The following is a 26,643-nucleotide window of genomic DNA, read 5'->3' on the forward strand; positions in this document are numbered from 1 at the left end:
ATATCGCAGTATGAATTAAAAAGGAAACATACAGACAGCACATTTTCATATAACCTGACTCCAGCTTATAAGCACATGCAGCACAAAAATTATTCCAATGTATTTTTTTCTAACATGCTGTCTTAAATAATATGACAGTTTGTTCGGTGTAGTATTTCTGCATTCCAGTATTATAATTTCTACAAAATATTATTACATGATTTATTTATTACAGTGTTTACTTGGTTATGGGCCATTGACACCACAGAGCCTTGCTTCGCTTCAGAAGGCCTTTATTAACCCCCTGGAGCTGTACGGATTACTTTTATGATGGATGGAAGCGCTTTTTGGGGGTTCAAAATCTCAATTACTATTCACCAGAGGTACTGAGTTCTGGAGTATAATTTTTTTTTTTTTTTCACTATAATTAAATTGTGGTACTTTTACTTTTAAGTATTCTACTTCGCTAAATTTATTTTTCACCTAAAGTAAGTACTTTGACGAGGGTGCTGACAGAGCAACAGGGAGGGCTGGCACTTTTCAAACTACTGCGGTGGAGCCCTGCACTTCAGCCAATAACAGACAGGTCTGACTCAGGAGCAAAACCAATCAAGACTTCCAGTTCAGTTGAGCTGGGGGACGGGGCGTTCAAACCGCTTTTTGACAGTCAATCACTGGCGCTTGCATTTTGAATCAGTATCGTATTCACCTTATATTTTAAGTAAGAGTGGGCACCGCCATTTTTTAAATATAATGTGTAAGATTTCCGATAAGCCACTTCCGCTAATCGTAGTTGTATTGTGAACCCGTAGTTTTGCGACGACCGAGTAGTTTTGACTGGCTAGCTTTTGACTTTTAACTTTTAATATGGACTACAGACAGACTGGCGTCCTTTGTGCAGTTAGTGGGTGCCATAATAGAGTGGTTCAAGCATAAAAAAATACCTGCAAGATATTTGTTTTGACCATAATCCACGAACCAGAACTGAATGTGGATGTGGGGCACCCTATGATCTGCATGCTGCAAGAAGCTCATTGGCTTTGGTTAAAAGCATTATTGTAATGTGTGAACACGCTGACAATGCAAGTTGCTTGTTTTGCTAGTTTTAGTCGAATAATTAACAGTGTATCTGTTACATTAACCGTTCAATTGCCATTTTTAGTACTTTGCATGCACATGCTTAATTGTGTGACACGATGCAGAAAAGGTGAAATGGTGTATGTAAAATTATTTTATTAAGGTCCTATTTCTCTTGTGTGTATTTGAGCAACACATTTGTGAGAAACCGCCCAAACTTCTGTACTTTTGCTCTTTCCACTTCGTTAATGGCAGACCCACAGAAGATCATCCCATTAATATTTGGCCACTTCTTTACGATAGAAATGCTACAGTCACTGTAATTTCCTGAACAATAACATGTGGACATCAAAACATGCAAACTCAGAGTGAGGGTTTAAACTTTTATTTTGAAATAATCGCGATGAATGAACAGTTTCTTTGCATATTTAGAAACATATTGATGTATTCTCCTGTGTTGGGATAGGTTTATAGATTATTTACAAATCTGATGAAATGGCGCACAATGCGTTTCCAGATGAACATCATAAGCAACCCAAACTCACAGAATATGCAGAGATGCCGTTTGTTAAACGAGCTGCTGAGAAGTGCATCGAAGACCCGTCTCTGAGTGACAACACAAAATAATTGAAAATATTCTCATAAGATGTCAGGCCACCTCTTCATTTCATCCCCCACTGTGTTATACACTGGGGGTGTGGTAAATATTTACCATCATGGTGTTTCATAGTGTTTTGTGCATGCTCCCACAACATTGCTCCTTACCCACCAGCTAGCGAAACGGAAGCCTAACACAATAGAAGGAAGTACATCATCGTATAACTTCTGCGTTGCAAAATAAGGTGGATACTGTGTACGTACCATAGACTGTAAAAAATAGGTACGTACGTATGTACAGTATGTACGCATTTTGATTTTAAATTGTAATTTTGGTAGCTCCTAAAATGGGTCATACCATTGATATTACCAGAGCACTGAGCAGGTGAAGTAAATAGAAAACCTTGCTCATATAAGTATGCAGTTATTGCATGGATGGAGCAAGAACAATGTGTCTAAAATGCATGCACACAGCTCAGTTTAATAGCTAAGCTTGCCCTCTTTATCAATGCAATTAAACAATGTACAAAGCAAACTTTGTACGAAGCTGAAAATAACCTCAACATTAGCAACAGTGAAATAAGATCGCATGATTTATTTGTCAATCAGATGCACGTAAAAGTGTAGTTCATTACTATAGCAACAGTGGGCTCCCGGCACATTTTTGGTAGAATGAAAAAAGAGCATTTTATGTAACATGTTAACTCGTACCCCCACTTTTGTTTGTTTTTAATCCCTCATTTGATCAGACCTCTCACTTAGCCGAGAAGATAACTTATCTGAAAGCAAAATGATCTCAAGACAAATCCTTCCTTTAAGTTCGTCAAGGGAGACAGGTTTAAGAACAGAAAACACAAGAGCTGTAAGAAATTGCGGAGCGCATTACTGTTATCAGACTGAGGAGCCAACTTTCACCCGAATATGGATTTTTTTTCTTTTCTCAACATGAACATGTAAAACAATATAAACACAATAACCATATGCTAACTCTGGTCTATGTACTGAATGTTCTGCACAATTACTGGCGAAGTCTGCTTTATTAGCGTTTTTATTGCTTCAGTTTAAATGCTTTTCTACAGTATATTTTGATACACACATTGTTTAATGTTTTCAACTAAAAGTTTCAAGATATAATGTAGCCTAAGCTTTGTTGTGTAGCATCATAAGCTTGTTCAGAAATGGTGACAAAAACGTCTCATTAAACTTCATTCAAATTTAAACGAATAGGCCTATTCGTTTTTTATGAGCCCAAATACTCGAATACAATATTTTTGAAAAACGCCCATCCCTAGTACACATAATCTGTGTATCATTCGTTCAGTCATTTTTTTGATTTAATATTGAAAGTAGAAAAATGAGAAAACAGTTTGTTTTTCATTTTTTCCAAAAAACAGAAAAACAAGAATTCAGCTTGATTTTTCGTTTTAATGAAAAAACAAGAAAGAACTGTTTTCTCATTTTTCTACTTTCAATATTAAATAAAAAAAAAAAATGACTGAACGAATGATACACGGATTCATATAGGCCTAGCCTACTTACTGATTAATTTAGTCAATCTGTCAATTTCTTTATCCTTTGAATACTACAAAAAAAAGCTCCATTTTCACCTCACAATTATCGTGGCTAAAAGAATAGAGTTATTTTTAAATACCAGCCTTATCAGTCAACACCGTTATATACTGCAACATTCCTATAACAACTATGCCAGCAGTTTCCTGACCCCTCACCCCACACACACAACACAACACAACAAATGGACAACACAAAGCTTGAGACATGAGATGGACTGCATTCACAAACACTGGCTGGATCTGGGGCCATATGCATTGACAGCTCGTGATCATTATGGCTGAGCCCATGACTGCACTGGCTGTGAGAATGCTCCCCTTTACTGCACGGCTGTAAACACAGCTCGTAAAATGCTTCGCATGCACCGTGATGACCGACGCTATCGAAAGCACTTTAGCTGACAAACGACCACGTCATCCATCAACCTTCCACACAGGCACAGATCCTCGGCACAATAACAAAGCCCATGCTGCACTGCACAAAAACATTACTACACTATTTAGATACCATGAGTATGTTGTACGCGTTTAACAGAGATGCTGCTGTATCACTGTAAAGAAGTGAGTTTAATCTAGTTCAACTCCAAGATCTCTACTTCAAGAGTGCGGTACAAATCTTACTCACAAGACAATAGCTGTCTTATCTTGCTCCTTTACCAGATTTTCATCCTTAATCTCAGCAGACTAAGAGAAAACAAGCCGTTTCCCCTTTTTTATCTCTTCAGCATTAAACTTATACTATATACTATAGACTATAATGCCCTGACAAATTAAGAAAATCAAATGTTTCCATTCTGTAAGGTGTTTGTACCACATTTCATAAAATGTAAACAGAAAAAACATTGTTCAAACCTCTCCACCAGTTGGTAAATTGGTTAAACATTCACATAATCAGCAACTTGGTTGGTAAACTGAGTTGCCAAGAAGTTGCAGATCTATTGCAAGTCGATGAGTAAAAGGTTGTAGGTTTGAATCCCACAAGGAGCAATTTATGAACTATTATCATTGTGCCCTTGGGCAAGACACTTAACCTTAGGTTGCTCCAGGGGGGCCTTCCCTGTAATACTCTTTGGATAAAACTGTCAGCTAAATGATAAAATAGCAAAAGTGCTGCCAGCATTTTTTTTTTTCCCAAATACAAAACTCTTAGGACCTGACAGAGGTCTATGAAAAAGAGAGGTAAGTGCACTCCTAGGGCCTCATCTCCAAAGCATTTCTGCAACTAAATGCATTTCTCATTTGGCTTGATTTCCCCCTTTTTAAAATGATTTCGTTCTAAGACAATCCTACGGTGGCCGAGAGAGGTCAAAGCACTGCAACTGAAGAAAACAAATGCATGTAGAAAAATACGCCGCAAATAATGAAAACATCTTCATCAGTTTCACAACACGTGTGCTCCAAATACTCACAACACTCACAACGTGCTGCAAAAGTTCACAACACAAGCAAATACAGAAACGCGCTGCAAATAGCACAGACCACAACGGAAATGTTTCCAGGGGGGACCCCAATAAGTGACGAACCCGGCTGGGACATGCTTATTGCTCGTGAGCATGCCTATGCCCTACTCCCTTCGAAGGGCAGAGCCCTTAAAGTGGGGACTTTGGAGTGAGCAGGAGTGACCATTATGTAGCCGTTTGGATCGCACTTGGTGAAGGTAGCAACGAAAGACAACGTCATTTCCTCATTTTCACCAGGGATGTTCCCATGACAACGCAGCACGGTGAGAATCAGCTGAATAGCTGTTCTTATGACAGAAATGTCTTATTATTGCTGTTAACATAACTGTTGCAAATAAATATACATTTTATACAAAAAAAGTTTTTAAAATATGCGTTATATCTGTGTGTGAGTGTCTCAACTTTAAAACTTGCCTTCTCATCTTTGGACCCTGCATTACCTAACATTATTATGAAACTTATTTAAACATAGCATGACAACATTTGTACAATGTAACTGATATAGATTAATATCTTACCCTTGTGTTCTTTTTCTCTATCTTATCTATTTATTTATTTTAGTTTTAAGCTCATTGTTAACTCTTCTTTTCTCATTTGTATTCTGATGACATTGAACATATTGTTAATACATTGTGTATATTTTCTACAAAGTTATATGTCATAAACATGTCATCTCTGTATGTTTTGCACACAAAAAAGTTAAATAAAAATAAGATAAAATAAAAATACTTTGAGCAATAAGCATGTCCCAGCCAAGTTTGTCACTTATTGGGGTCCCCTGGAAACATTTCCATTGTGGTCTGTGCTATTTGCAGTGCGTTTCTGTATTTGGTTGTGTTGTGAGTATTTGGAGAACACGTGTTGTAAAACTGATGAAGATGTTTTCATAATTTGCGGGTGTTTTTTTATTTGCATGTGTTTTCTTCAGTTGCAGTGCGTTGAGCTCTCTCGGCCACCGTACGATCCATATGTTTGAGAGAAGTAGATTAGCTGTTCCAAAACCTAGTGAGCTGCCTTGCTGTCTACATAGGCATCTCTGTGTACCGTACAAATAGGGTTCCTCACACACAGTGCATGGGAGACTCAATACGGGAAGCACAAGTGGAGTGATTGAATAACCTAATTGGGCTGTTGACCTTTGAGATGACATGCTGTACTCCATCTGAAAGCATTTTAAACAGAACTAGCTAATTATTTAAAAATTGTTATACATGCAGCATTAATGACTTTTATTATTTAAAAGACTACATGGAATATTTCCAAAATTCATTTGTCACACCACAAAGGAAGCAGTACAGGCAAAAAAAAAGTGATTAAAAACATTACAATAAACCTTTAAAAAAATTACCTTTATCTTAGAAATCCACTCAAATTTTAACCTAAAATCTAGATATTGATTTTAAAATTGCTTACATCAACCACCCAATAAGGTGTATAGCCTACTCAAAAATGTAGTCATTTAAAGCGAGTATTTTTCTCCCTTTATTTAGAACTTCTGGGCAAATGTTTGATTAAGAATGTAGAAATGTAAAATATGAATGAAATCTAAGACACTTTTCAAAAACAAATGATTACAGGTCCAACATAAAATATTGCTATATAAAAATGCCAAAAGTAAACATTGTACTTTCAAGTTTAAAATGTAGCAGCAATAAGGGCTCCGAACCTGTTCAATGAACGAAAACGAAAACTGTAAACAAACGAAATTTTGACAGGAACATAACCAAACGGAAACTAAATCAAATGTAATCGTTCTGAACAGAAACGCTTATTTGAAATGGCCATTAACTGGTTAATAATGTTATTGTATCGTTCTGTTAAATATTTTTATTTGCCAGTCAACCAATCACGAATTTAAATAGTACAGGCTGTGCAAATGTGATATTGACGCATAGCCTATCCAACGTGAGTGAGATGCTCGTGCTCAGTCAGGTGTCAAGTCATCATAGGTAAGTCGCAATGGCAATGCACTGGCGTTAGTTTTTCCGAGGATATACTGTCACCAACTGTTAAACAATTGGGCCTAGGCCTACATTTCAGTGAAAATGAATAGCACGTAATATGGCAGCTTGTTGTGCGTTTTGAAACCAGCGAAAATTGCAGGATAGTGTAGAACATCACACAACGTCACATCACGCACTTAAAGTGCTTCTGTGAACGGAGAAAACAGAATAAAACGAAATATATAAAACTAATATATAGGCCTATACGCAAAATATAGGCTATTTCACATAAATAATTGTAACAAAACAAAAGGAAATTTTTTGACGGGGTCCAAAGCTCACGGAAAGGAAACCGAGACGGCAGAAAACAGCATCGTGCTTGTTTTCTGTAATTTTCAAAAGCTTTACAGTTTTGAATCAATTCTTGCTTCTATCCCTATGACCATAAATTACGGAGTAGGCTAAGAGGTTTCTCAGAACGACAACAATTCCTGTAATCGCGCCGGCATCTCACGCGCACACATTCTAGCATTGTTAACTTGACATCGCAGCCTGTTCATTATCAAAATAAAACAGTCAACCAAACATATAGAAAGTTAACCAAACAATGTCCATGCTACAAAGGTAACCCCTCGTTTAGGATCGAGCTCCTCGATTTGTCCTGGCTGGTCCTTCTCCTGCTCGGACTCGACGGAGCCAGAGCCATAGAGAGAAAGAGTTGCGACACTCTTTGATGTCGCCGCTATGGCTGTCACGTGGTTCATGTAAGCCCCAATAGTTCCAAAACATACGCTGGCTGTCATGTTCTTCTATGGGACAGACAGCAGCGATTGCATTATTGAACGGTAAATATAAAATAAAACACACACCCAAGTACTTTTTCAGCTGTTATTGCATTATTGCATTTTGTTAATGTCAGTTTTGCATTCGGAGATAAGTTTTAGGCTATATTTTTGGAGGGAAAAGCTTAGTGTTCATGTTCGCATGGGTAGCACTGGCTTTAGCGGCTCTAACTTAACTTTTCCATATCATTCATCTGATGATGGACGTCTCATGATATTTATTTTAGCACAACTGGGCTGTATTAGGCTATTGATTCCCGTGATTTTGCTTATAAATTTTGATTCAGCCATTAGCCTACCTTCGTGATCACGCAAAGAGGTCTGCCATGGCGGTCAGTTCAGAGTTCACTTAAATATTTTTTATTAAACAATGACAGACAACAAAAATGTGTGCTTGTGTGAGTGTGTGTGAACAAGAAACACAAAAACCAGGGGCAGGTGATCCATGAAACAGACAGGACTGGTGATTCCATAACAATCCTAGAGGTCCAGCATTGTTCTCACAAGCCGCTTCACTCAAGACAATAAAACAATGAAAAGTTAGTATATCCCAAAAAATTTAATTAAATAAAAGTTGCTATAAAGGTGGTAGCGATTCATTACCGAACTCTGTCACAGCTGACGAAGTCGCACTAGCTAGCAGGCAGTGCTTGAAAATTGGTTGAAACAACCAACATAAAATATAAATTACGCTGTGCATGTACAAATGAAGACCAGTATAAGCATCGCAAAGGGCCTCTGATACAATATAGACAGTTGACAATTCAAAAGAGGTCGATATTTCAGCAACTTAACTCTGGAACAACTCGAGCGCAGCAATGTAAGTGAATGGTGTCCGACGCCTAAATGACAGTGTTTGGAACTATTCCGATCTTCAAATCCCGGAAGTAGGCGGTTAAAAGCGCCGCCATTTTTTACAACGGAGGTCTATGGGAGTGTCGCAACTCTTTCTCTCTATGGCTCTGGACGGAGCCAACCGGTTCTGTCTCCCCTTCACTCGCCATGCTGTTATAGAGCTGGTAAGTCCCGCCCCTTCCGCTAACCCCACTGGACCTCTAGGTTGAAAAATCGTCAATGCAAGTGAATGGGAGAAAATAATTATTTTCTGGTCCCGTTTGAATTGTGCCATGAATGTGAACATATGTTGTCTGTGAATTTTCTATATAACTTTTCGTGTAAAGAATGCTACAATTTAGCGTGTAGAAGTTTGATACGGTTAGACTTTGTGTGAGAGCACTTTGTGGACTACAACTCTTCGCTGCTTTCGACGCGTTTGAAACGTCACCACCACTGCACACGGACACTAGCTCACGGATCCCGATAAACATGACTGTGTCTTTGGTGCACTTCACCGCCTTATTTCAGGGAGAGGACAAAATCGTTGAGGTTGGCGAAAACCACGGGTAAGTCAACTTTATGGGGTGACGTCACATAGGCGACATGTAGTCTTTCTCGTTATGTCTTTTCCACAACTGCTAGCCGAAGAATCATACCATATACTGTCAAACTCGTAACATGAAAAATGATATAAAAAATTCACAGACAACATATGACAACATATTCATGGCACAATTCAAACGGGACCAGAAAATAATTATTTTCTCCCATTCACTTGCATTGACGATTTTTCAACCTAGAGGTCCACTTGGGGTTTTACGGATGGGCGGGGGGACTTACCAGCTCTATTCACGTTTCTGCCTGCATCCCATTGGTTGCGTGTAAGATTGCAGTCATCCAAATGATGAAATTTGCAGTAAACAATGTATTTTGCGACACCACAAAATAAATGATAGAGCATAATATGAAACAATGGACTTTTTATTTCGTCCATATTTCGTCCATATCACCAGCCCTACACAGACATGCTGATGTGAGCATGTAAGATATGTTGCTGCTGCTGCATGAGTAGCACACATACATCCCATAGCAGATATAGGCAGGTGGAGCTGGAGGGTTTTTCATACAGCGAAAACTGAACCAAACTATTTATATGCTGAGAAAGCAATCTCATTGGTTGCAGAATCAGCAAAGGCCAATCAGCTTATGCCATGTGGTAATGGTGAGAGCTTGCAGATTGTATCTAATCAGCCTGTGCCATCTAGAGATTTTGACTAAACTAGATATGGCACACACACTTTTTTTTCTTCATATTATAAGTGAACTATAAATTAGTTAACATTTATCTCACTTCTCTGCCATCTTAAATTTATTTCACTGAGCTCATTTCAGTGCATTATGGAATTGCCTTCTCCACAAAGAATACATGAATTGCCTTAGAATTTGGCCAAAAGAAGGTATGCAGCAAAATTTAAATGCTTTTTGGAACAGCCTTTGAGTCAGAAGTACAACTATGATGACATAAAATTATACATAGGCAGCTCACTAGCTAATGTACACTTCCCTACTAGGGTTGTTACAGTACCAAATTTTCAGTAGTCTGTACCAATACCTATACAATTTTGCGGTTCTATGTAGGCTACCAATTTTTGCATCAGGGCAAAAACTGTTGAATTGAGTACTTTAAAAACTGTTGTCACATCATCGCATTTTCCGATTCAATCCCGCATTTAAATACAGTTGTCAAACCAGAAACTTGATAAAATAAGCAAGTGAAGAGCCCTCCCTTCATAATCACTAAGGGGCCGTTCACACAAATTATTTTTTCCATTCTGCTTCTACTTTTTCATGATTTCCATGATGTAAACACGTGCTAAACAGACATCTTTAACAGTTGCGCTCAAGTCTTGCGTCCTTTGCACCATCTCGCGCTTAACACGCCATTCTAAAAAAGCGGTGCTCAGGTTAAAATAAGTTAAACTTTTAAAAAATGCATCTAGTTTAGATGCATCTCTTTTTTTTGTTCCACTGACCTGCATCTTGCGTTTTTACAGCAAAAACACGTTCTGTGTGAACTGAAGGCTGTCAATTTCTATAGTGTCACTGAAATCACTGAATTCTGTACTCTCGCTAAAACTCTCATTATAATAAAAAAAGCAACGAATCTCTTATTGTGCTTACACTTTGTTGGTTAAAATAAAAATTCACTAGCGAGCAGCTCGCGTTGGACAGCGGTGTAAAGTGGATTCTGACTAACTTCCTGACTAGCTCTCTGAAAGGCCACTGCATTCACATGCTCAACAGATATGATTGTGATTGGCTACAACTCTCCACGCTTGTAAAAACACTCTGTAAACAGAAATCTATGACTCACAGAGAGCACTCAAACAAACACGAAAGTGAGCGTTTGAAAGCAGCGTCTATCAGCGGGTACCGAATATACTGGTTACTGCAGAAATTATGGTACCATCAACTTTATTTTTAGTACCGATTGTTACTGGTAGCACTCGTCCATTTGACAAACCCATTCCCTGCTATCTAGTATTCAAAAAATGGTAGGTGAAAATATCATTGACCTACTAATTCCAACATGATTCTGGAGTGCACATTTGATATTTTACCATCCCATAAGGCCACAGGAGAAGAGTCATGAATGGCAGAGAAGCAACACCATAGTTCACAACAGAGCCAACAAGGCGGGTCTGGATTTCATTCATACTACACACATTTATAACATAAAACAAAAGTTTAACAGATGCAGTTCTTCATTAAATTAACCTACTGAGTATGCAATTTCGGACAGAGTAGGTTTTGGAACCATATTTGTGTCTACATCAAATAAATTCAATACAAATAGATGAAAAATGAGCAGCCAGTTGACACAGACTTTTTTTTTTTAAGTCCTGAAAACGAGAAACCTCACGAATGTTGATATTGGTCTTAAATAATAACCATTCCACTTTCCTTCATTGTGACTCAAAACCAGCACAACATTCACTGTCAGAAATAGCAGAGCCTCGATGGCAGCCTCTTTCTCATTATCTCGTAATTTATTTCACTGATGAAGGCAGGAAGCAGAGATGTTTGAAACAGCAGCCACATCTGAACAAATAAACAAGAACAACATTATAGGGGAAAAAAAAAAAACTCTCAGTGTGAATCATTTTTCTCAATTCATTCTGGAAAACCTGAGAGCTGAAATGAGAATTTTTTTAGCTGGCCTTTCCACACAGCCCTCTATGCAGCATTTTTGCTCACTTTCTCTCTCACACTCACTCACATTTTCCCACTCTCTTTCTGCCTTCTGTTTGGAGGCCCTGAACTGCTTTAAAGGTTGAAGAACACTATGTTCTTGTGTAGCGTGCCAGCTGATCACACCGTGCCTCTGCCTCAAACATGCACATGTTCGTGGTTATACGGAGTTGATTTGATCCAACAGGCTCCTCTGTCCCCATTCACAAAACAAAGAAACACCTTTGAATCCTCCCATTCATAAATCAGCACCCTAATAACTTCCATTCACTAAAAACAACCCCCATGGCCTCTATTAACATAACAAGCTAAGCCAAAGACATTAATTTGCCCAATTTATCCATGCTGAGAAAACAAGTTTCCTGTCCATAAGAAAAGAACAATTTCACAAGCCATTCTAATAAAATAGATCCCCTGCAATTCATTCACTGCATTTGCAAAAGAACAATGCTCCTAATTCACTTTGCTTTATTTACCTTATGAAACATCCTTACACTCGTCCTTACAATCCTAAAAACAGCCCCTCAAACAATATCATGCCATGTCTCCGCCCAATTTTCACCAACTATGGTATCCAACATTTTCCAACTCAGGCTGATTGAAAAAGCATGCCTGTAGCAACATTTATGCAAAATTATATTACATTGCTTCTTGCACATTTTGCAATACTTTCAAATTGAAATGTTGCATGAGTGGCTCTAAAACTGTGTTCAGTTTTATCTGAAATAGATGAACGTAAATCTGGCAACATTTTATTACATTGGTTGTTGCACATATTCTGTATCATGCAATCAGTTCGGAAATGAAATGTCCGATGAGTGGCGCTAAAGGGTTAATGCTTTATCGCATTAAAAAATTAACATACCACCTAAACCCTACCCTAAACCTAACTCAAGGTGTCACAAACGTGAGGGGATAAAAGGCATTTGCTGAAGCAACCATGCCATTTTAGCTTGCAAGTAGGCCTGTTAGTTTAAAAATCAAGCAGTATGGTAAAAGTGTTTTGAGGTCACAAAATAATATTGTGCAAGGAACTGCATGAAAATAAGTCTTTATTAACTTAGAATCTGTCCGTGTAATCATAATTTGTGTGAAAAGGATTAAAAGTTGCATGTGTTATACCGCCACTAGTGGTAATTTCAGCTGGAAACACAGTGAATTGCTACCCGGGAAATCCAGAGTTCTCGCGAGAGCACAAGCTCAGCGAGTTTACTCTGGCGTCGAGTAATGATGCTCATTAAATATGCCCTTGTATCCGAGCTGCACCAATCACATCGGGTTATCTGATATAGGCGGGCCAGAGGCGAGCTAAACAGATGACGACAGTGCTGTGACGTCGAAGTCATTAGTAAACATTGCAAGATGGCTATGGATGAACACCAGTTGTTTGAAACAGCTTTGGCCGCTACAATGAACGAGTTAAGGGGGTCGCACACCGTACGAAAAGCGCAGTCACCGCGTCGCGTCTAGGACAACTCGAGATATCGCACACCGGACGCGCACTTTCTCAGTTTATGGCCAGCAATATTGTTATGTTTAAGGACATTATGGAATTAAGATAATGTCTGTACCATGTTATGATTGTACTGTACAATTAAATACAATCGTTGCTAAGTCTGCAGTCTGAACACTTTACCTCAGAGTGTCCGTTAACTGAATGAATTGAGAATATCACCTGAAAATCCGATAACATCAGCAGTTTTCATCCACGCAACTGATTTCTGTAAATTAATGTAAAACTAAATGTATATTGCAGCACAGGGTGAAGTCAGTATACATTAATGACGATTTGAGACAAATAAATGTACATTTAATATAAAACTATGTAAATGGCGCTCTGTGGCACGGCAGGATTTTGAACAAGGTCCTGAGCCGTAGCTGGGCGCCGCGGACAGACGCCGAATGGCGCCGCCGGTGTGTGTACACTGATAGAGAATAATGTGTTTGAATTTTAAAGACGTGGCACTGCGCGACGCGGCACTGCGCTTCTCGTCCGATGTGCGACTTGGCTTTTTATCTAAAAGAGGAACAGAAGACGATGCTCGAATCGTTCCTTTGCAAGAAGGGCGTTTTTGCTGTTTTGCCGACCGGATATTGCAAGAGTCTAATCTACCAGTTAGCTCCGCTGGTACTGTAGCTAAGCGTATGGGGCTTGTTGTGATTGGTCGTAGTGTTATCCAATTGCGTGCATTGAGATTTTCAAATGTATGCTTGGTGTCGCCCCTCGAGCTGGCCAATTTTCATTAGTTGATGCCAGACCATTAATCTTTTAGATTTAGGTCTGGATTTCCAGGCTAATGAATTGCATGTACGTTTTTGGAGTTTTGCAAAAATGTAGGTAGAAGCACATTTTTCCATTGAGCCTAGGTTGAATATTTGGCTGCTATTCAGAGGCTCTGCATTGATGAATGGGCTCCTGGATACTGCTACCAGCCGGCAGCTGGCTCCGAGGACCCTCGAGTAAGAGTTCAGCGCCACAAACCTCCGTGGCGGTCTCTACATGATGCCCTGCCTGGGGTTGACTCAACCAGCACATCCCTTAAGCTTCCAGGCCCCACTGAGATCCTGCATCCTGCCTTTCTGTCAAGCACAATGGAGTGTTTTAAGGATTAGACCCGTTCTAAGGACACACCGAGGGAAATGCCGTGAGTCAACTTGGATCATACACCATCCAAAATCTATGAGCCCTTGGGCAGTGTCTGCCCTAAGATCCGACTTCACCCTCTATAACACCACCAGTCCTCAGAAGATCCTAGCTTCTGTATAACCCACAAAGAATCTGAGCACCTCAAGGCAGGATATGGATTTCTTTAACAAGTGTTGGTCGTTGAATTTACTTTTTCCTTGTACAGGTGGATTTAACTAGAAACTGATTTATTGCAGCTTTAAAAGATTGTTAGCACTAAACAACAGCGGTAAATGATGCGTGTAAGTCAAGCTTCAGCTGTTGAATCAAAGCTCCTCTAAAGAAACAGGCCACTCAAACCGACTCTTAACTAAAATTTAATTATAAATGACCAGGAATGGCCTCCTCCTGCCTCTATCCACAGATAATTGACTACCATGAGCATTAGCTATTCATTGGTTGCCTAGATTAATCGCACAGTTTCATTTTAAAAATCTGAAAAACCTCATTAACTTGGTTGGGGGTTTAGTAAAAAAAAATATATATAAAAAAAAACAGTTGCCCTGTGTTGTGCCACTCTAACATTTGAATATGATTGAGATTTTAAGTGGAAATTGCCCTGGAGAAAGAGACCTGACTTCCTGAGAGCGGGGGAAATAAGCAAGCCAGGAGATGCAATCCATCAGGGAGAGTGGCCTCTTCGCTGAGCGCTACAGTGCAAAAAGACCATTATCCAGCAAAAACACACAGATTTAGATGCAATATCATAACAGTCAGGTCAACGACGCAACACTCTATGTTTGTTTTTTATTATCTAAATTACCTCCAATACTACTCATTAAAAATGCAATGGCATTGACTAGAATACACATTGTCTACGATGAGCATGTTTGCAATTTCATAATAGCAAAAAGTAAAAAATGTTAGGCCGATATAACTGTCCTGATGTCTTAATTAAGAAAAGTACCCTCACTGAAACAAAATCTTAATATTAAAACCTCAAGTAGTTTTACATATTTGTATTATTATTTCTTAGAAGAAATATTTTAAGAAAGCCTCTTTAGTGCTTAGTGCTGTATTTGAAAAACTTTTGTACACCAAATCATAGTCAGGTACTGTAGTGCAACCAAGCAACATGTGATGACCCTCATGATTGTCAATAAGTAGGCTATATTAAACTATCAGATAATTTGACCTTTTTATGACAAGGCAGGCAAGTTCAGGTTATAAAATGTCATGTACGTGCGACTCCCCCAAAAACTACAAATGAATAATTCATGAGTTGTAATATATAGGCCTTCAATATATATATAGCTAATTTTGCAAAGATCTTTTTCCATAGCTAGGCCTATATAGTAGGCTATATTTTTTAGAGTAAATAAATCCAACTTTTCTTGAAAATTGTATAATCGTTTTTCAAAACAATATGAAACCAACATGAATAAACATAACTTGGCACAAACTAAAAACAACTGTGTCAAACTACATTTTTAAAAGTTTACTCTTACAGTACATGTCATTGACCCAGTCATTGAATATGAATCAACTAGTGTTTTTGTTTTGTTTTTCATTTTTTTGTGATGATTATCACAAAATCAAATGATTGTCATGTTTCGCTATGTAGTTTTATTCAGCGGGCAACCCAACAAGCATATTGTTTTACATTTTTGGCAAATCGAGAATGAAGTCTTTCAAAAAACCTAATGAAGCATCTGATGAGCATCCAAAAATGAAAGGCGGTTACAGTTCTACATGAGCCAAAGTGAATGTAGAGCTCCTATCTGTTCAGTGCGGTGGGGAGAGAAAGGATTGGGAGCCAGTGGAGTGGCACAGGATGAGTGGGAGGTGCTGATGAGAGGAGATGAAGGAGGAGGAGAGCTCGAGCTGAAAGCCAGCAGTCTTAAAGCATCCCTCCTCACACCTCTCAGACACACACCGCTGTGAGGAGGGAGCTTCACTGACGACAGCTGCATAATAACACTAAACACACACACAGTAAAACAATGCGTGTAGTCATACACTGAAGAAAAAAATTATACTTTGAAAAAATACAGCAAAATAAATTAATTTCTCAAATTATATTTATTATTTAGTTTCAAATCTTAAATTTTGATGTAATATTAATCAAAAAAGATTTATTTTCCATTTTATTATAAATATCATACTTTATATATTTTCTTTAGACATAAGCCAAAATGTTACTTTGTAGGTATCTATAAATTTAATATATCAATATAATATTTTTGGGGCTTTTTACTTAAATTAATTTCACCATAAACAAAAGTTAAATTAGCTAGGCTATAACATGAAACATTTTGTAAGACAATGTTTAATTTAGTTTACTTTATTTTAAAAAAAGGTCTTTTTATAATGTGATGTCTTTTTAAAAGTATGTATCATGTTTTCTGTTATGTACCAAAAATGTATAAATTAGCCTAATCAAATATAATTAATAAAACCCACAATAATTTCTGCAGTCAGTAAAGCTAGCCAGTATGTGTTCTACACATTACACTCTGGTGTCAAGTGAAAATACTATTTAAACAAAATAGTTTTTCTATGCAAGTAAGTTTAAACTGAAAACCATGATTTTCGATAAGACCAATATAAAAATGCACTTTAAATAAATGGCACGGTTGTTTCACTTGTGTGAACTGATCTACAAACAGAGACTCTCTGGAACTAACCTGCACTCTTAAAACAGACCAAATTGTTTGTGAAGTTTCGTCTACATATCCGCAACGACAACTTGGATTGGAAATAAGGACACGCATCAAATTACACTCTCTCAATCAGTCACACACACATGCTTTCACACCACATCTGGCCAGTCCTCACACACACCGGGTGCCAGAAAAGAAGCCGGATACACACTGTGCACATCAACACAATCTTCATGGACACTGATACACTCTCACAGCTGTCAGCTTCCTCCTGTGCCCGCCTCAACACACACACACACACACACACACACACACACACACACACACACACACAGACATACACTTGCAAGAGAACACTTGGCTTTACCCACTAACATGTAATTTCAGGCACAGATGCGCAGGGCGACCACACACACGCGCGCTCGCACACAAACATACATTATAAAATTGGTGATAGGGAGCACATGTGCTCACATGGCATAATGACACTTACACTCGTGTGCACCCCAGTGCTCCATTGCACAGACAACACACAAACATGCTGCGGTTTGTAGCAATGCAACGCACGCAGCCTCTTGCAAATCACTTTGGTAGAAGAGCGTCTGCCAAGAAAATAAATGTAAATGTAATCGGAAATGGTCGTGTTATTGGCTTCATCTGCCCTTCGCTGTGCAAGCGCTGTGACTCGTTGTTTGACATGGTCATTATTAAAGGTCAATGGGAATGTTGTTAACATGACAAAAAGCCTGTCGTGGACTTTCAATCTTTGACACGACTGCTATGAAACATGCACGGTTTGGATTGTTTTACAGGTAACACCGACTCCCGCCATGTGGCATTATTGGGTCATTTGTGGTGTTGTGGAAATGTCTGTTTGCTTGCATGTTACAAGGTGTTGTGAATCGTTAATGAAGAAACAGGGGGACGTGAGCGGAATTAAAAATCATCACAACATAAATAAAAGGGGAAAATTACAAAATAATATTAAATGGATAGTTCGGCCAAAAATGAAAATTCTGTCATTACCTCACCCTCATGTTGTTTTAAACCCACAGGACTTTGGTTCATCTTTGAAACACAAATGAAGATATTTTTAATCAAACCTGACAGATTTCTGCCCTTCCATTGAAGAACCATTACATTTGGCACTTCAAAAAGTTCATAATGACATCATAAAAGTAATCTATGAATCAAAACGTTTAATCCAAGTCTGAGGAGACACAATTGCTTTATATGATGAACAGATTTCATTTATTCACATATCAACATTGAACAACGCAAACAGGGCACATCAAATACAGTAAACATGAAAGCACAACCGAAAGCAAGAACAGACCTTAATGTTTGTTCTTATTTTTCTGTATTGAATAACATACTAAAAGCACATGTAAAGCACTTCATTTTAGTTTTAAGTGGGTTGTTCAATATTACATTTAATGGTAATCTATTTTAAAGGTACACTATGTAACTTTTAGGCCTCTAGCAATTAAAAAACAAAACTGCATTCATTTTGCAGAAGAACATTGTTTTGGTTGTGCTTCGGCTCTGTGACTTTACAGATGAATACGGTTCTTTCTCTTAACTAAAAAAAGAGAGAGAGAGATTATCCTACTGCTCATAAAACATTTACTACTAGGCTTAAGAGATAGTTTATATCTATAGTAGATCTACTGTATATATCCATCTATAGTTTAGATGGAAAGGATCTCAATCTGATTAGCTGAAGACGTTACTGTAGCTATCCCCATTAATAGTCACGGTACATCCTTGAAAATAAATTCCAGCACAGCACTACAACCAAAATGAAATGACCCTTTACAATAGATAATGCTTTACAATGAACTGTTAAAGTCCAACTGAAATCAAAATTGACCCTATTTACTTTGTTAGCGCATATTACTAGTCTTGTGGTGAAAAATTAATCCGTGCAAGTTAATACACAGAAAAAAATTGTTTGCCGTTGTAATCTTTAATCAAAGTCTGAAAAGTTACTTCCGGTCTGGAATGGCGTTCCTTCTCTGATGATGTAGGTTTGACGGCTTGTGTTGGGAAACGCTTAACCACTCCCCTCAAACCGTTTGCTAGAGATGGAGAGGAGGAGCGCTAGAGTAAAACCCTGCCCTCTGTTCAATATTCCGTTTCACTGGGAAATACGTCACAACACTGGAGAAAAGTCGTTCGCAACTTCCGGTTCACGCGGACTTTAAAGAGCTACATATGGCAATTTTTCTGTTCAATAAAATACCTTATTCGAAGTACAGTAGTATTATGCACACATCCAGAAAACTTTAGACAGGTGCGCGATCAGATCAAGCACTTCACTAGAGAATAAACAAAAGTCGGCACACTGCCACTGCTCCTTCCAAAGACTCATCTCAGTAGATTGTTCAATAAATTGATTCTTTGGTAGCAGCAGTGGCAGTGTGCCGACTTTTGTTTACTCTCCAAAAAAATACCTTACTCAGGTACCTGTTGAGTAATAAAAACGCCTATAATGTATAATTATATAAAAAATAAATGCCGCTTTTACAACATTTCAAACCCATCAGTTCTCACTAGAGCTGAACGATTAATCGCTAAAAGATCTTGATCTCGATTCAAACACACACACAAAACCTTTTTTTCTAAATGACAACCATTTGTCTGTGCCTAAACCTTTGACAGAATCATACCAGAACATTCAAATAGGTGTTTGTGCTGCCACTGACCCAGAGAAAGCAGTTTTGAACCGCACTATATTGTTATTTCTGTGTTAATCGTTCATTCATTCAAAACCATTTATTTTTTTAAATTAATTAATTCAAATTAATTTAACATTTTTAAATAGACTGCAGCACTTAATCTTTTGTCAATATTAATTCCTGTTTCCTGACATTGAACCCGGAAGCGCTGTGTTTACAATGCGAACAGCATTAGAGACTGACAAGGAAGAAAAGAAATTGTTGAATAAAGTTGTTATTTTTTTTGGGGTTTTTTTTTGTCCAAAATGTATTCTCGTCGCTTCATAAAATTAAGGTTGAACCACTGTAGTCACATGGACTATTTTAACAATATCTTTACTACTTTTCCAGGACTTGAAAGTGGTTATCAGAAAGCTCTCGGATTTCATCAAAAAGATCTTAATTTGTGTTCCGAAGATTAACTGAGGTCTTACGGGTTTGGAACGACACAAGGGTGAGTAATTGATGACAGAAATTTCATTTTTGGGTGAACTAACTCTTGTGAGGGACAGAAATTTCTCTGGTATCCATAAAAAAAACATAAGTGTTTCGAAGATGAACAAAAATATTTTTGGTTTGGAACAACAGGAGGCTGAGTAAATTATGACAGAACTCTCATTTGAATCTCTTTTGGGTGAGCTATCCCTTAAGGCAACAGCATCTTAGGGAATTGAATTTATGATTAATATTCTTTTTTTTATTAATGCCGACTGGTCAGAATCCAGACTGAGGCCACGCCCATCATCTTACAGTTTTGTGACTGTGTATTGAGCTTTTCGGATGGGCTTATTATGCATGCAAAGTACTATGCAATTAGTATGTATATTAGTCTCAAGGTAATCTCTCTAGGTTGCTTATGTGCAGTTGCCCCTAATCACCACGTGTGGTGGGAAGAAAGAGATGATGAGACAGACAAAGCAATGGGGGAGCTCATAATTCCTGTACTTTTAATGAAAGTTGTTGAGGCAACAAAGCCAAAAAAAAACAAAAAAACTGTGTGTCAGAGTTGCACAGAGTTTAAATTAATGCATCATTTCATAAATGCAGCCTTGCGTTGTCCTATTTCTTTGAAACAGATGACAGTTGTTGCCCAATGAGACATTTTCTCTCGTGCTCAGCACACCATGCTGTGAGTTAACCAGCAAATTATGGCTGTAATAACGCAAGAACACCCTCCTCTCTTCAATCATTTAGACAGTGTATCTATAGATATTTAAAATCTAAATGCAGGCAGCATTCCTAAACACACATGCACAAAGGGTAAACAGGATAGCATTAAGAAATGCCAGACCCTAAAGCCACATAAAGATATTAATAATTTATGATATTTAAACTACTTGGCAAACAGTTGTTACAATCAGACGAATGTTACACGGATGTAACAGCACTGCTCATATAGGCCTGCAGCAACATTACATTACTGATGCACCAACATGCACACCTGTGCATCACATGCTTGATTACACTTACAATCTCTTTCTCTGTCTTTCCCTATCTCCCCTTCTCTCTCACACACAGACCCACACGCACAACTGGACTGAAGGTGAATACTTTGAACAGGTAATCTGAGCAAACAATCTACACTACATGGATATTTCTACTTCATACCTACATTTATCACAATTCAAAAACAATAAAAAAAATTACAGGTGAGGAGGATTACAACTCAAAGTCTAGCAATAACAAAAAAATGGTATTTTGAAGGGGTAAAAAAATGAGGATTTATTGCTGGTCCAGCTGGTTCAAATTATTACTCAGCCCTGACTTCATCACATATAGCCTAGGCCTACAGTAGTTATACATTTTATTTTTAGAAACATATACTCACTCTCATGTCAGTCATTCCAAACCTGTTTGACTTTCTGTCTTTATTTCTGTTTAGAGTATACAGGTTTGGAACGACATAAGAATGAGTTCATGAATCAATGGGGGGTGATGAACTATCCTTTTCACATTTAGTTATATTTATGTCATATTACAATCAACAAAATGTGTAACAACATTTAATATGTCACAGAATACCAAACGTTTAGTCTTAAAGGCATAATAACACAAGTACACGATCAACGGTCGCAAGATATTATGCAACTGTAATTCACTGTAACAAAATGTGCAAATGTAGCACTGCTCACTTTTGAAGTCTGTTGTTGTTAACAGTTTTAGCATAGTAAGTAACTACTATAGAGTGGTTCAGGGATGATGTCAAAACCCAGAAGACTAATTCGCCAGTGGATCCCTTGGGATTTTCCTATAGGTTTTTTTTGAATGGGGTTTTTCAATTAATGAGTAAAATAAGGCCTGTGCTAAACATAAGGTTACGAAACTTGGCCATTTTGCTCAACAACATAAATTACACACACCCATCCCGAAAAAATTTTTTTTTGAAGCTGTTATGTTTATTTTAAATAAGTAACTAAAAGTTATCAAACTTATATGGCGGTGGTTGAGGAGGGATCCCCTGATATGATTGTACAGCGCTTCGGGTGTACAGTAGTATATGAAAGCGCTATATAAATGCCTCATTCATTCATTCATCAATGAACCATTTCTGTTCTTGCCTTGATCTAAACAAAAATATTTCAGCTTTATCTTTTCTAGATCTGTGTCAGGTAAAAGCATGCCATCTTTCTTGTCCTCCTTCTTCTCCATTAACATACTGAACAGAAATCTGTCAGTATGATCAATCAGCACCTTGAATACAGCCCAAAATGTCTCCTCAGCCTGGTCCACCATTATCCGTGTCATTTCACTGCCCCTGAATCTCATCTTGTTTCATCCAACAGCTGCTATACACATCTCTGCACCTCTCCACTTCACAGAAACAGCATCACAATACATGTCTTATCACTAGAGACCTCCTCAGGGGGAAAGCAAGGTCCACACTGGCTTGATTTTCAGCCATTGTTAGTTTACATCTGTCAATAGTGTTTTATGGACATGTGTTTGATGGGATATCAGAGATGAATGAATCAAGAGACGCCATGATCTCACACAGTGTCAGCGAGCTCACGTTAAGCTCTCAGGTGAATTGTCTATGGAAACGAGGGAAGTCTTGCAGGGATTTCCGTGGTAACTGTACAGGACCGCAGTTGTAGTTAGACCGAAATATCCGTGGTTACGGTAACCGTGGAGATGGGTGAAAGGGAAGACTCGGCTTCCTGTGGAAACTCATGGCTGATTAGAACAGGATGCCACTGAGTGCTACACTTTCTGTGTCAACGTTTCCTCTTAATATGCTAACATTTCCGGCTTTCTTGTTAAAAGTCGCTTCTGTTTCCCTTTTCATAGAAACACTCCTTCTTTTTATTTTCCTCCTTTTCCTCCTCCTTCCATGGCTCCTTTACTACTACTTGGCCTCAGCTGTATAACAGTAAGGTGCCTTTTACACAAAATGCTTTTAAAAATGTTTGTTAGACAGACATGTTTGACTACTGCGCTCACGTCTTTTGCTGCGTCTTGCAAATGAGACGTTTTTCTAAAAACACGACACTCAAGTTAAAATGGAATCACAATTTTAGCCACATAAAAAATGATTTGGTAAATCATTAAGACATAAAAAGTCATAATTATTAAATAAAAATAACTAAATCCTAAGACAACATAAAAAAGACAGAATAAAAATCATTATGAAATGAAAAGTCAGATTTTTTTGTTATAATTGACTTTTTATTTCATAATTATGAATTTTATTTCATACAACTTGAATGAAAATGATGACATTGTAGATTATTTTTAATTGTGACCTCTCCGAATTTTGACTTTCTGTCGATTTCGACTCAGCATCTCATTTTGACTTTATATCTCATATTTGTTTAATATAACAATTTTAACTATTTTTGTCAATTCTGATTTCTCATACTTATGACAAGTCATGATATGACTTAACTCTTCGTAAAAAAAAAAAAAAATTGTAGTTATAGTATAATAATTTTGACTTTTTGTCAATTTTGACTTTTTATCTCACAATTATGATTTATCAAAGCATATCATATGTGGCGGAAAACGGTTCCATAAGTTAAAAGAAGTAAAAAAAATGTGTCTCTAGACCTTGTTTTTTTTTTGTTATTCCACTGCCCAGCATCATGTGTTTTTAAAATAAAAATTGCTTTCAATGTAAACGTCCCTAACGCAGCAATAGCTCTGTGTGTGAGACAGGGTGGGCTGCTTTATTTTGATCTGAATGTCGGAGCAACTGTGGTGTCCCACGTGCTTTCTCCATCTGACCCCAAGCACCCAAACTGCGTCTGAGGTCTAATGTAAATTAGAATGGCCTTTATCAATAGCGAGCCAGTCTAACCTCTGGGGAGTCAGGGGAGAGGGGAGCAATGTAATCTCTTTCAAACACCAGCCTATGATCTCGTTAAAGACTAATTGATGTTCTGTGTTAACGAGCTTTACCTTAATTAGTCACATTTAAGTGAACGGGGGATACTGAGAGGGAGTTGGATACAGTTTGGGGCATGCTGGACTCATCAACACAGCTATGTGAACAAAAAAAAAGAGAGAGGAAAGTAATCAGATGAAGAGACTGATACAGAAACGCTGAAGAGAGGGATCCAGCAGAAAAAAGAGATGTTAAAAAAGCAGCAATACTCTAGAGCCAGAAAGCCCGAGAGGGAATGATAGAGAGGATAGAGAGCAAAGGTAAAGGAGAAGATAAAGAATCAATGCGCTGAAACAGAAAAAGGAGAAAGAGGTAAAGAGAAATGCAAACGTTGATTCAAGCTGCTCTCATCTTTCTGTCTGAGCCCTCCAACCATGTTCAGTCTCAGATATTCAATTCCTCTTCTCCCTTTCTTCCTCTCCTTCATTTCCTCCACTCACTCCCTCATTCTGTTTGCACTGTATTTCTCTTTTCCCCATCCTTCACTGTATTTCTGTCTAAGAGTCTTCTCCTCCCCATCCAGCTTCATCTGTATCCACACCTCTGCTACATCCTCCTCTTCAGTGCATAATAGTCTCTCACCTTCTTTCATTCTATACTCTTTCATTCTTTCACTCTCCTTCCTTCTTTATAAGTGCACTCCCCCTCCCTCTACAGTAAAGCCTGGAAAGCAGCTGTAAGACAGACCGCTGGAGTGAAGCTATATTGACACTGAAGGCAACACATTAACATTACTGTGCGCATTACAGTACTGCAGTGTGTGTGTGTGTGTGTGTGTGTGTGTGTGTGTGTGTGTGTGTAGTCCTTGGTGATTTGCGTGCCCAGTATCCACAACATGCCTTGTTCAATAAATATGCTTTTTTTGGAGGTCGTAATCTTTTCTCACCTATGGCAGATACAGTACATGTACTGTATGTGAAAAGAGTCTCAAGACAGCAAATCAGTACAGAATGAAGCTTATGAAAGGTCACGTTGCACAACAAGCTCCTACTACTCTAAAACATATAATTGAACTAAAATGTTTTCTGTGTATGATGTATGCCAGCACTGATCTCAGGCCTGTCTTGGTGTACATTAAGACCTCACATTCCCTCTGCAGGACTCCAGGCTCCATCTTAACAGCTTTAATAAGTTTGGCGCAAGGAGGGAGTAAAACTTATTACAGAATATGAAGCAGAAGCCCCACATAAATGATTTTACTTCATCTAAACGCCAACGGTTTGATTCATATCGCAGGAGGAAAACTGTGGGCCTATGATGGGCTCATATGAAATTAACATAATGAGCGCTGCTCATAAATCTCACTGATTTCTTACCCAACTATTAAAAAGCAAATGGCCTGACTTTGAAAAACGAAAGCAATTGGTGTATTGAGATATTCCAATTCACTGTCTTCCATTTAAATGATTACATAAAAAATACTCGAAAATAAATAGGCTATGCTATGTTAATAAGCTCGCATGGCACTGAAACACCAAGAATATCAAACACACACTGTGAGACACTGAAAACTGTGCTCAGTAAAATTGATAAATCCGCAGTTTACATACACAACTGGAGACGAGCAACCTGACAGCGCGGCGTATCGACACACGATCATTAGCCGCACCGAAGCAGCATTTTAAACACGTTTTAATATTCAGTTGCTTCACAGTTGTTGTTTTTATGAAAATCACTAATTGTGCCCGCAGACTGCGCGTGTCTCAGTGCCGTTTCCAGGCGCGTGCGTTTTCGCGTGTTGCTGTAACCTCTGCGCGTAGCTGTGCAGTGAGAGAGCAAGAAAAGTCTAAGTATGTGCTGTTTCACTGAGGAACAAGTGGGCTTATAAGCACTGGCATATGTGCGCGCGTGCAGCAATGACAGAAGGGTCAAACACCAGCGCGCGCCGGCCGTATCCATCTATCTTTCGCGTGCCATCCATCTTTTCCAGTAACGTTACCCTCACCCGGAGCCGCCGGTGGACTGTCAGTGCCTCCTCGCTCCACGCAGTCAAGTCCGTGCAAAAACACAGCAGTATTCATTAAACTGTTACTTACTGTGTTTTCACGCGCCTGTCCCCCCTCTCTCCTTTCGGCCCTCCATTCTCTTCACATCATTCCCCTCGAGGTATCCTTTTTGCGGCTTCTCCGGGGGAAATACACCTAGAAATATATATATTCTACATGTATTCAATTTTCGCGAGCTCTCTCTCTCTCCCTCTCCCTCTCTCTCTCTCCACCTATCTCCCGCTCCCTCCTCTCTCTCTCTCTTGCTCCTCTCTCCCACTCTCTCTCTCTCCGCTCTTTTGTTAAAATTCAGTATATGCACCTCGTCACCTAGCAACCGTCAACCGTCAACCTCCCTCTCTCGAGCGCGCGCGCGCCTCCCGCTTCTCTCTCTCCCTCTCTCTCTCGCTCTCCATCACTTGCGACACGTGTTGAATGCTAAACTTAGCGGTGTGGAATAATATTAATAACTGGGTGGCTCGAGGTCTCTTCCTCTGCCTCTCACTCTCTCTCCCACTCCACACACACACACTCACGCTATCGCGCACACACACCTCCTCCTTTCGCTCGCGCATATCATCATGCAATATAAATATTTACTAGAGCCACTCAGTCCTCTGTTGCATGCCCCCCGCAGCCCCCGTCCGTGTCTCTCTCCCCTCCCATCATCCCGTACTGCGAATCAATGGAGCCGTGTCGCCACTTCTGCT

General features: G+C 38.7%; 1 protein-coding gene across 1 annotated transcript in view; it reads right to left on the reverse strand.

Moving 5' to 3' along the window:
- The window catches only part of grin2db (glutamate receptor, ionotropic, N-methyl D-aspartate 2D, b), a 71,014-nt gene extending 44,828 nt beyond the window's left edge, over positions 1-26,186 (reverse strand). The window contains exon 1 of the mRNA XM_079894799.1: positions 25,985-26,186. The gene's annotated coding sequence lies outside the window, so the exon portion shown is untranslated. The remainder of the gene's footprint in view (positions 1-25,984) is intronic.
- Between the last annotated feature and the right edge of the window lie 457 nt (positions 26,187-26,643).

Source organism: Squalius cephalus (assembly GCF_949319135.1).
Source record: "Squalius cephalus genome assembly, chromosome: 15".
Taxonomy (NCBI): Eukaryota; Metazoa; Chordata; class Actinopteri; order Cypriniformes; family Leuciscidae; genus Squalius; species Squalius cephalus.